Below are 11,676 nucleotides of genomic sequence, written 5' to 3'. Positions count from 1 at the left end.
GGCTATAGGCCATGGAGCTGAGGGGATCACAGGTTGTGGCTGGGTTCCTGTGAACCCACTAGGTCTGACTATAGAGACCCAGAGCTCCCTGAACATTAGGAACAGATATCACTGAGGGGCCAGGGGACATTGCAGAGTAGGTTGGTGCTCTGTATGGTGTACATGACTAGGTAGGTGAGGTGCACAGGCACCATGAACTCACTCTATGCTGTGAATCAACTAGTTCACCCTGGCACACAAAAGGGCTGGGACTGTGAACACACTAGCTGGCTCCAACATACCCACTACCCACTGACTGTAGCCAGAGGTACTCCACCATGCTCAACTTGGGTATCACTGTGAACTATTGTCCCATCCACAAACGGTGGCCAGAGCTCCCTGGTACTAGCCAGTACATACCCTGCAACTAAAGTGTAAGCCTTAGAGGCACATTTCCAGGGAATAAAGCCTTTGATTAAAAAAAAATCCTCTAGAGGCAATAGTAACAAGAAATACCCCCCAGATATGCAAAATTCAATGGAGAAACAAAAAGCAAGCATTAACAAGGCAATGTCTCCCCCAAAAGGGACAATTCATTAATATTTGACTTGAAGAAGAGATTGATGTAATACCTCTAAAAGAACTTAAAAGAATATCCATAAGGTGACTCAAAATCAGAGAAACGTTAAATGAAATTAGGTAGCCAGTACATGACAGGGACAAAATTTCAGCAAAGAGATAGAGATGTTGAAGAGAAACCAAACAGAAATATTAGTGTGCCTGCCTGCAGCACAAAGAACCGGGTTTCCTGAAACAGAGAGTGGGAATGCGGGGACAAGGACGCAAAGAATGGAGCCAAGACAAATCTTGATCAAGGCTTGTTTATTCAACAAGTCCAGTAGTATTTAAACATGACCAGTTGTACACAAGAAGGCACACAGAGGATTTACATATCTAAAATTCTTTTGGGGTTTCAAAGAGTTCCCAAAGAGTTCCCAATAAAGTTCTTCGGCTTAACAGATCACAAAATGTTATCAATCATTGATTACAAGGGCATAATAAAACACCTAGGTAATAAATGCTGGTTTCAGGTGTGGCCGATTATCTACATCATTTCTTGTGAGAAGTCTAGCAGTGAGATACGGTTCTTCCTGCCTCTTCCTGGAATCTCCTTAGCCTAATTGTCTGTGCCGGGATGTCTCCATCCATATGTTTAAGTGTAAACAAAAGGGGCGACTGCCTGCGGCTGCCCACAATTAAAAATGAAGTATTCAGGAAAGATCCAAGATGGCTGAATAGAGAAAAGACATGTTGATTCTAACCACAGGAAGATAACAGAAGAAAGGTAGAGGAATTGCATTCCTGGGGGACAGCTGGAGAGACATTTTCAGTAGAGATTCTACATATTGAAGAGAGGCAGCGTGGAGCAGCAGGGACAGTACAATAACACAGTAGTGAATAGGACATCGTCAATGATTCCCATAGCCATTGGCTGGAGTGGACACCATCTTCTCAGAGCAAGGTACCCAGCATTCAGCATGGGGGAAACAAAATCCTAATAAGGCAAGTAGAGGCGTCTGTGGCCCACACATAACTGGAAGATTTTATTAGAGGGACAAATCAGTGGTCCTCACTGGCACTGAGTCTGGACTGGAGGATGGGGTGGGGGAAGGCTGGATGGGGGAACATCTACTTAGGCTCATGAAGTTCTCCCCTCTCCTCACTGTATCAAGGACCCTAGACTTGACTTGCCAAGGCAGAGCAACAACCAACCTCTATCAATTAGTTAGCTGGCTCTGGGACCACTATGGCTCCTTCCATGGACAGGAGAGGCTTATAAGACTGAAAGTAGATCCTCTGCTCTCTATGACTGTGGAAGACCTGCACCCTATGACTGTGGGAATTTGGTGACCGTGCAACAGTAAATGTAATAGGGTATGGCTGGGTCTTTGGGCAATCACTGTGTTTGGCTTCAGAAGCTCAGGGTTCCGTGCTCATCACACAGAGGAACACACAGATACTTTGTGCATCTCACGTGCCTGCATGGGTGAGGTGCGTAGGCACTGTGGGCTCACCCTGGGTGGTTGGTTCACCTTGGCAGAGAGGGGATGAAACTGTGATCACACCAGCTGACGCAATCATATCCTCTTCCTTGCTTATAATAGAGGAGACCTACAATTCCCAAATTGGATGTAAACCTGGACTCTTCTGGTGGCATGCAGCATATGCCTCTGGATATCCACTGAAGGAAGAGATACTCCACTAAGACACAGAGGCATATTTCAAAGATAAACAGCATCAGAGGAGAAAACTGACAAGTGTTTCCATAAATGCCTAAAATAAACATAGAAATACAAGAAACAAAAGTGCTGTGGTACAACAGGTTAAGCTACCATCTGCAGTGCCAGCATCCCATATGGGTGCCAGTTCAAATCCTGGCTGCTCCTCTTCCAATCCAGCTCCCTTATAATATGCCTGAGAAAGTAGCAGAAGATGGCCCAAGTCCTTGGGTCCCTGGATCACATGGGATACCTGGATGAAGCCCCTGGCTTCAGTCTGGTGCAAGCCTGGCCATTGCAGCCATTTGGGGAGTGAACAAATGAATGGAAGAGTGACTTACTTTCTTTATCTCTCTCTCTCTCTCTCTCTCTCTCTCTCTCTCTCTCTCCCCCCCCCCCTTCTCCCACTCTGAATCTCAAGTGAATAAATAAATCTTTTAAAAAAGGAATAAAAATACAAGAAACAGGAATAAGGAAGCTAACATGACTCAACAAAAGGAACACAACAACACTTTAATATTAGAATTTGAAGACAAGGGGCCAGCATTGTGGCATAGCGGGTAAAGATACCACACGAGATTTTGGTGTTCCGTATGAACACTGGTTCCAGTCCCAGCAGCTACACTTCTGATGCAGCTCCCTGCTAATGACCTGAAAAAAAGCAGCATAAGATGGCTCAAGTACTTGGGACCCTGCCATACACATGGGAGACTCAGATGAAGCTCCTTACACCAGCCTGCCCCAGTCCCAGCTGCTGTGGCCATCTGGGGAAATAGACAGTGGACGGAAGATCTTTCTTCTTCCTTCTCTCTCTCTCTTTCAAATAAAAAATAAATATTTTTAAAAATAAAAGTTCTAAAAACGTGATGATGAAAAAATTGATGAAATACCTTAAAAAGAATTCAAAAAATGAAAAGATTACTAAAAAATAGCAAATAGATGAGTTAAAGAAATCCATATATGACACAAATGAAAAATCATGCTGAGAGAAAAAGATATTGAGGAGAAATGAAACAGAAATATTAGAAATGAAGAAGTCAAGGTGCCAAATAAAAACTACAGTGAAAAGCATTAGCAAATGATGTTGTGAGGAAGAAGAAAAGATATCTGAGCTAGAAGACAAATCTTTGGAAATATCTCAGACAAGAAAAAAAAATTAGAAAAACTAAAAATAGTGTTCAAGATTTATGTGATACTATCAAATGACCAAACATATGTGTCTTAGGATTCCCTAAAGTTGTGGAAAGAGAACAGATTAGAAGACCTATTCAGTGAAATGATAACAGAAAACTTCTCTAATTTAGATAAAGATAGTGATATCCAACAATAGGAAGCTCATAGAACTCATAATGGACATGACCAGAAAAGATCTTCACCATAACACATTATAGTCAAATGTTCAAAGTAAAACATAAAAATTCTAAAATGTTTATGAAATGCCAGATTACTATCAAAGGATGATTTCTCATCTCAGCTGATTTACCATCAGAAAACCTATAGGCTAGGACAGACATATAGCAGAAAACCTAAAAGAAAAACACTTGCAACCCAGAATACTATACCCAGCAAAGCTCTCATTTATAAATGAGGGTGAAATAAAGACCTTACAATACAAAGTGAAATTGAAAGAATTTGTCACTACTCATCCATAGTTACAAAAGATACCACACAAAGAAACAGAGAAAGATAGTCATCATAATGAAAGAGTGAGAAGGCAGAAAATCTAGTAAGAGTACAAAGGAAAGCCAAAACAAACAACAGGAATATTTATTGAAAAATGGCAGGAGGGGCCAGTGCTGTGACGTAGCAGGTAGAGCTGCCACCTGCAGTGCTGGCATCCATATGGGTGCTGGTTCAAGTCCTGGCTGCTCTGCTTTCAATCTAACTCTCTGCTATGAGCTGGGAAAGCAGTAGAAGACCCAGAGGAAGCTCCTGGCTCCAGATCGACTCAACTCCAGCCAGTGTGGTCAATTAGTGAAACAGCAAATGGAAGACCTCTCTCTCCTCTTTTTCTCTCTGCCTCTCCTTCTCTGTGTAACTCTGACTTTCAAATAAATAAATAAATATTTTTTAAAAAAAAAGAAACATGGTAGGAACAAGTCATTATTTACCAATAATAACCTTGAATGTAAATAGCCTAACTTTTCCAATTAAAAGACATAGACTGGATAAATGGATTAAAAAACAAGACCCATCTATATTTTGCCTACAAGAAACACATGTAACAAAGATGCACACAGATTGAAAGTGAAAGGATAGAAAAAGACATTCCATGCTAACATAAAGCAAAAATGTGCAGGAATAGCCATTTTGATATCAGACAAATAGACTTTAAAACAAAAATATATTCAAAGGGACAAACAGGGCATTATGTAATGTCTAAGGGATCAATTCAACAGTAAGATGTGACGATAGTAAATGTATATGAACCCAATGCTAGGGCACACAGATATTTTAAAAAATGCTAATGGATATAACAGGAGGCATATACTCCTATAAAATAATAATTGTGGACCTCAACACCCAACTTTCATCAATGGTCTAATGAACTACACAAAAAAATCAACAAGGCAACAACATAGCTAATCTTCACTATGTGCCAAATGAAATTAATTGATATATTCACAACATTTCATCCCAGAGCTACAGAATATACATTCCTTTCATTAGTGCATGGAACATTCCTTAAGATAGACCATATGTTAGGCCATAAAACAAGTTTTAAAAAATTCAAAAAAATTGAAATCATACCATATATCTTTTCTGACCACAAAGGAATGGACTTGGAAATTAACAACATAACTCAGGAAAATAGGCAAACACATGGAGACTGAACAACATGTACTTTAATGAACATAGAAAAAAATCAAAAGGGAAATCAAAAATTCCTGGAAACTAAGATGACAACACAACATATCGAAACTTATGGGATATAGCAAAAGCAGTGCTAAGAGGAACATTTACAGCAATTAGTGTCTAAATCAAGAAACCACAAAAGCACCAAAGAAATGACCTAACAATGCATCTCAAGGACCAGAAAAACACCAAACCCAAAATTGTAGGAGGAAAGAAATAATTAGAATTAGGGATGAAATAATTGAAGCAAAGTGGGGGGGAGCTGGTGCTGTGGCATAGTGGGTGAAGCCACAGTGCTGGCATCCCATATGGGTGCAGGTTCGAGTCCTGGCAGCTCCACTTTTGATCCAGCTCTCTGCTATGGCCTGCGAAAGCAGTAGAAGATGGTCCAAGTGCTTGGGTCCCTGCACCCATGTGGGAGACCACCAGAGGAAGCGCCTGGTTCCTGGCTTCTGATCAGTGCAGCTCCTGCCATTGTGGCCATTTGGGGAGTGAAGCAGCAGACAGAAGACCTTTCTCTCTGTCTCTCCTTTTAACTGTCTGTTACTCTAACTCTCAAATAAATAAATAGAATCTCTAAAAAAAAGAAAAAATGAAATGTTAGCACACATATCACACAAATAAGAAGAATCATCATGAATTACAACAAACAGCTATATGCCAACAAATTGGAAAAATCTAGAAGAAATGGGTAGATTTCTGGACATGTACAATCTATATAATTGAGTCACAAAGACACATAAAACCAAAATAAACCAATAACCAAAATGGAGATTGGATCAGTAATGAAGACCCGCCCAAAAAACAAAAGCCCAGGACCAGATGACTTTGCTGTCTAATTATAACAAACTTTTAAGGAAGAACTAATCCCAATTCTAAAACTATTCAAAACAATCTAAAGGAAGGGAACACTTCTGATCTCATTCTATGAGACCAGCACTATCATAATTCCAAAATCAGATATATAATAACAAACAAGAGAGTGATAGACCAATATCCCTCATGAACATAGATGCAAAAGTTCTCAACAAAATTCTAACAAATTGAATATGACAGCACATCAAAAAGATCATCCATTCAAACCAAATGGAATTTATCTAAAGGATGCAGGGATGGTTCAACATATACAAATAAATAAACGTGGTCCATAACAGCAACCAAATGAAAGATTAAAAACTATATGATTATCTCTGACTTTGATCTTATTCCGATAGGGTCATAGTCAAAGTGGAAGTTCTCTCCTCCCTTCGGAGAAAGGTACCTCCTTCTTTGATGGCCCCATTCTTTCCACTGGGATCTCACTCACAGAGATCTTTCATTTAGGTCGTCTTCTTTTTTTTCTTTTCCATGGTATCTTGGCTTTCCATGCCTACAATTCTCTCATGGGCTCTTGAGCCAGATCCTCAATAGATGCAGAGATGTTGTTTTATAAAATACAACAAAGTGTAAAAAAAAAAAAAAAAACTTTAAAAATTGGGTGTAGAGGGAACATATCTCAATATAACCAAGGCAATAAATGACAAGCCCACAGCCAGAATCATATTGAATGGGGAAAAGTTAGAAGAATTTTCACTAAGATCTGGAACCAGACAAGAATGCCACTTTCATCACTATTATCCAACATAGTTATTGAAGTGTTAGTCAGAGCCATTAGGCAAGGAAAAGAAATCAAAAGGATATAAATTAGAAAGGAAGAAGTCGAACTATCTCTTTGCAGATAATATGATCCTTTTTATAGAGAAACCAAGATTCCACTAAAAGAATATTGATCCGAAGCCAGGAGCCAGGTGCTTCTCCTGGTCGCCCATGAGGGTGCAGGGCCCAAGGACCTGGGCCATCCTCCACTGCACTCCCGGGCCACAGCAGAGAGCTGGACTGGAAGAGGAGCAATCGGGACAGAATCCGGCGCCCCGACCAGGACTAGAATCCGGTGTGCCGGTGCTGCAGGCGGAGGATTAGCCTATTGAGCTGCAGTGCTGGCCTGAACCTTTTTTAATAGGGTGAAATACAGATGGCCAACAGACACATGAAAAAAAGATCAGTATCACTAGCCAGCAAGAAGATGTAAATAAAAACCACAATGAAATATCACCTCACCTATTAGAACGGTCATTATCCAAAAATAAAAAAACAACAAATGCTTATGAGGATGTGGATAAAAAGATACCCTAATACTCTGTTGGTAGGAATGAAAACTGATGTAACCATTATGGAAGACAATATGGAGATTCCTCGGAAAGCTAAAAATAAATCTATCATAGGACCCAGCTACCCTACTCCTGGGAATATATCCAAAGGAAATGCAATCAGCATATGAAAAAGTTACCTGCACTTGCATGTTTATAGCAGCTCAGTTCACAAAAGCTAAGATACAGAATCAACCTAGATGTCCATCAGCTAATGGCTGAATAAAGAAAATGTGATGTGTGTGTGTATATATATATATATATATAAAATGAAATATTACTCAGCCTTAAAAAAATGAAATCCTCACATTTGCAAGAAAATGGTTACAATTGAATAACATTATGTAAAGCCAAATAAGCTAGACTCAAAAAGACAAATATCACATTTTCTCTTACTTGTGGAGTTAATATAGAGAGAGTACAAACAAGGTGCGGGTGTTACATCATTCAGTATATAATTATAAATAGTGTTTCACTAAATCATATGCAAATGACAATATACTCTTAAAAAACATGATTTTGAAAGCTGTATATAATTTTTCTATGAAAATGTAAACATTCATCTATTATTAGACATAATAAAATTGTTTATAATTTTTCATTATCATAAAAAATAAGAACACTGGTCCAAGCCATTATCTTTCAGTTGAGCAACTACAGCAGCCTTCTAAGTGGTTTTTCTATCTTCAGAAAGCTTTCCTCCAACTTGTATCCACTCTGCAATGAAAGTGAGCCTTCCAAAACAAAAATTGTGCCACTCTGCTGCTTAAAAACTCTTCAAATGGCTTCAATATGGAAGTTCCAAAATAAAGTTGCAGTATCTTACATGGCCTTTCAGAGTTATGTGCAGTCTCCATTCTCAACCTGCACCATTTCACAAATTAGATTCCAATCTAAACTTCTTCCACTTCTGTGGAAGCCCCACAAGGTTTCACTCACTTGAGATATGCTTGTTCCTTTACTGTTTGATTCTCCCTCATTAGAATAACTCCTAGTCATCCTTGGGTCCCAGCTTAAATGTCACCTTCGGGTAGCATTGTTTCAGAGCTCACAACGTGAGTTATGTAACATCTTGTTAGACTCCCTGGCTTCATGCTTCCATGAGACTCAAATATACCCCAATTATAATGTGTTCATTTACTCAGACTGCCATACCAAAATCCAACAAATGGAGTGCCTTAAATCAGAGAAATGTAGATTATAATTTCAGACATAGTAATAACTATATAAGCACTTTCTGATGAATAAAGAACAAGATGTGTCCTCTGCCATCAAAAAGCAATAAATCTGGCTTTAAGTATATATAAGAAAAACTGGTCATAATATGGTACAGTAAGCTTTATTATAATAGTATAAACAAAGCATCATTGAGAAGAATCATTAATTTATTAATTCAGACCTGGGTGGCATGAAGGCAGAGTGGGGTCAAAGTCAAGGAAGGTTCTACAAAGCAGATAATATTTGAATTAATCCTTAGGAGAGAAAAACTTATCTATTGCTTCGATCATTATAAATTCAGCTTATTCCCCCAAAACTCTGTGATAGCTCTTAAACATGTATTTACAATGAGATTCTTGAATTGCACTGCATAGGCCGCTTCTTGTGCTTCAAAACCCCCACCCACCCACTATACAGCACGTAGCCACTGGCCACATGTCTATATAGATTTAAATTAATAATCGAAATTAAATAAACATTCAGTTAAATCACTTGAGCAAAACTTCAAGTGCTCAATTGCCATATTTGACCGCCATATTGAACAGCACAAATTATAGAACATTTCCACCATTGCAGAAAGCATATTTAAAGCAATGTAATTATTCATCTATTCAGTAAATTTGTAATGAACATCTATTATTTGCCTAGTAGTGTGCTAGATGGTAGTTTGTACAAAGATAAATATGACAACATTCCTGACTTCACAAAGTTTATTCTAGCAAAAGTTTATTCTTGCTCTATTTCTGCAAATTGACTCATGGTGATTCCATTTCTTTATTTTGATAAACCTCAAGATTACTATCTCTTGGAGTTTGTATGTTGCTTATAGCTTATCGAATTTAAAGATTTCAGATGCCCCCAAACCAAATATGAATGGAAGTTTGAGTAAACCCTCTATTCATTTGGTACTCATTATGTAACCACACTATGCAGAATACTTTGGAAAATACAAAAGAAATATAAGACAAAATACCTTCTAAGAGTTTAAAAATTTTATGAAATGTTGAATGTAAAACTGATTTATAAACCATGAATACATTTCTATCATGAAATTATAATTGGGAAGGCTATATTCACATAAATTTAATGAGTAGAGAACAATAAAACATAGTACATAGTCAAGTGCTAGAATATATACTATGACTATAAATCTTATGTGAATTCAGAATTGAGAAAGAATAACATGAGCTGAAATGGTCAAGGAAGACTTTGGGAAGAAAGTGATATTAGTCACAGACTATGTGTTAAAAATGACAGAAAGACAAAATAAATTGGATTAAGTAAAAAAACGGAGTTTATTGAGATGGGCATTTGGCACAGCAGTTAAGAAAATGTTTGGGATGCCGTCATCCCATATCAGAGTACAAACAGCAGCGGAAACATCTCTTTAGCTGCCTCTCTCTGGCTATGTGCCCCCTGCCTTTAAAATAGAATGAAAATAAATAAATAATAAAATTATAAGGGAGGCCATTTTAAATCCAGCTCCATACAACGCTCTGCCGCCGCTGCCGCCGGCGACCCACACCATGCGCCAGCACCCCCCTGCTGACCGCTCCACCGCCATGGACGATATGAACGAGTACAGCAACATAGAGGAGTTCGCGGAGGGATCCAAGATCAACGCAAGCAAGAATCAGCAGGATGACGGTAAAATGTTTATTGGAGGCTTGAGCTGGGATATGAGCAACAAGATCTGAGTGAATATTTGTCTCGATTTGGAGAAGTTGCAGACTGTACAATTAAAACAGATCCGGTCACGGGAAGATCAAGAGGATTTGGATTTGTGCTTTTCAAAGATGCTGCTAGTGTTGAGAAGGTTTTGGAACTGAAAGAACACAAACTGGATGGCAAATTATAGACAGAAAAGGGCCAAAGCTTTAAAAGGGAAAGAACCCCTTAAAAGGTTTTTGTGGGTGGATTGAGTCCAGATACTTCTGAAGAGCAAATTAAAGAATATTTTGGAGCCTTTGGAGAGATTGAAAACATTGAACTCCCCATGGATACAAAAACAAATGAAAGAAGAGGGTTTTGCTTTATCACATACACAGATGAAGAGCCAGTAAAGAAATTGTTGGAAAGCAGATACCATCAAATTGGTTCTGGGAAGTGTGAAATCAAAGTTGCACAACCTAAAGAAGTATATAGGCAGCAACAACAACAACAAAAAGGAGGAAGGGGTGCTGCCCCTGGTGGCCGAGGTGGTACTAGGGGTCGTGGCTGAGGCCAGGGCCAAAACTGGAACCAAGGATTTAATAACTATTATGATCAAGGATATGGAAATTACAATAGTGCCTATGTGGTGATCAAAACTATAGTGGCTATGGCGGATATGATTATACTGGGTATAACTATGGGAACTATGGATATGGACAGGGATATGCAGACTACAGTGGTCAACAGAGCACTTATGGCGACGCATCTCGAGGGGGTGGCAATCACCAAAATAATTACCAGCCATACTAAAGGAGGACTCGGAGAAAACAGGAGATGCTAAAGAAACCCATCTTGCAGGAGGACACTGAAGATTGGTCCTCTGTTGATCTAAGATCTAAGATGATTATTTTGTAAAAGACTTTCTAGTGTACAAGGCACAAATGTGTCCGACTGTATATAGCCGCCAAACTAGTTTTGTTTTTACTTTGTCCTTTGCTATCTGTGTTACGACTCAATGTGGGTTTGTGTTTATACAAATTTTATTTGTATGATTTCATGTTAAACCTCAAATAAATGCTTCCTTATGTGAAAAAAAATTGTAAGGGAAATGTTTTGATTTATGTAAGTTGTTAGGTAGGAAGTCAGATATGAGCTTATGTGTGTTTGTGACAAAGGCCTAAGGAGACATCAAGGTCCAGCATATGCATCTCAAAGTCATCCCGATAACCTTCCAGGGGCAGCCCAGTATCTGCACTTGAAACATCCTGCCCTGCCCCTTCTACCCAATAACCTGCTAGGTGGGGGGTCCCTTCCCCTTCTGCCAGATAACCTTCCAGGTACAGCCCAGTATCAGCACTTCAAACATCCTGCCCCAGATCCTGATTTTCCAGGAGATCCTTCTCATCCTTCCTCCAACCGGGTTGGCGCCAGCCACGCTTCCCCCTGTCTGATAACTTCAGGGGGAAAACTCAGAAGGGAATTTTTAGTATTTACATCCAAAAAGT

At 39.1% G+C, this 11,676-nt stretch overlaps 1 pseudogene; it reads left to right on the top strand.

Moving 5' to 3' along the window:
- Positions 1-10,029: 10,029 nt before the first annotated feature.
- LOC133753190 (heterogeneous nuclear ribonucleoprotein D-like) lies at positions 10,030-10,985 on the top strand (annotated as a pseudogene).
- The last annotated feature ends 691 nt before the right edge of the window (positions 10,986-11,676 follow it).

This window comes from Lepus europaeus, chromosome X (assembly GCF_033115175.1).
Source record: "Lepus europaeus isolate LE1 chromosome X, mLepTim1.pri, whole genome shotgun sequence".
NCBI classification, from domain to species: Eukaryota; Metazoa; Chordata; class Mammalia; order Lagomorpha; family Leporidae; genus Lepus; species Lepus europaeus.
Note: the sequence above shows the minus strand (reverse complement) of the source record. Positions and strands in the feature narration are given on the sequence as shown.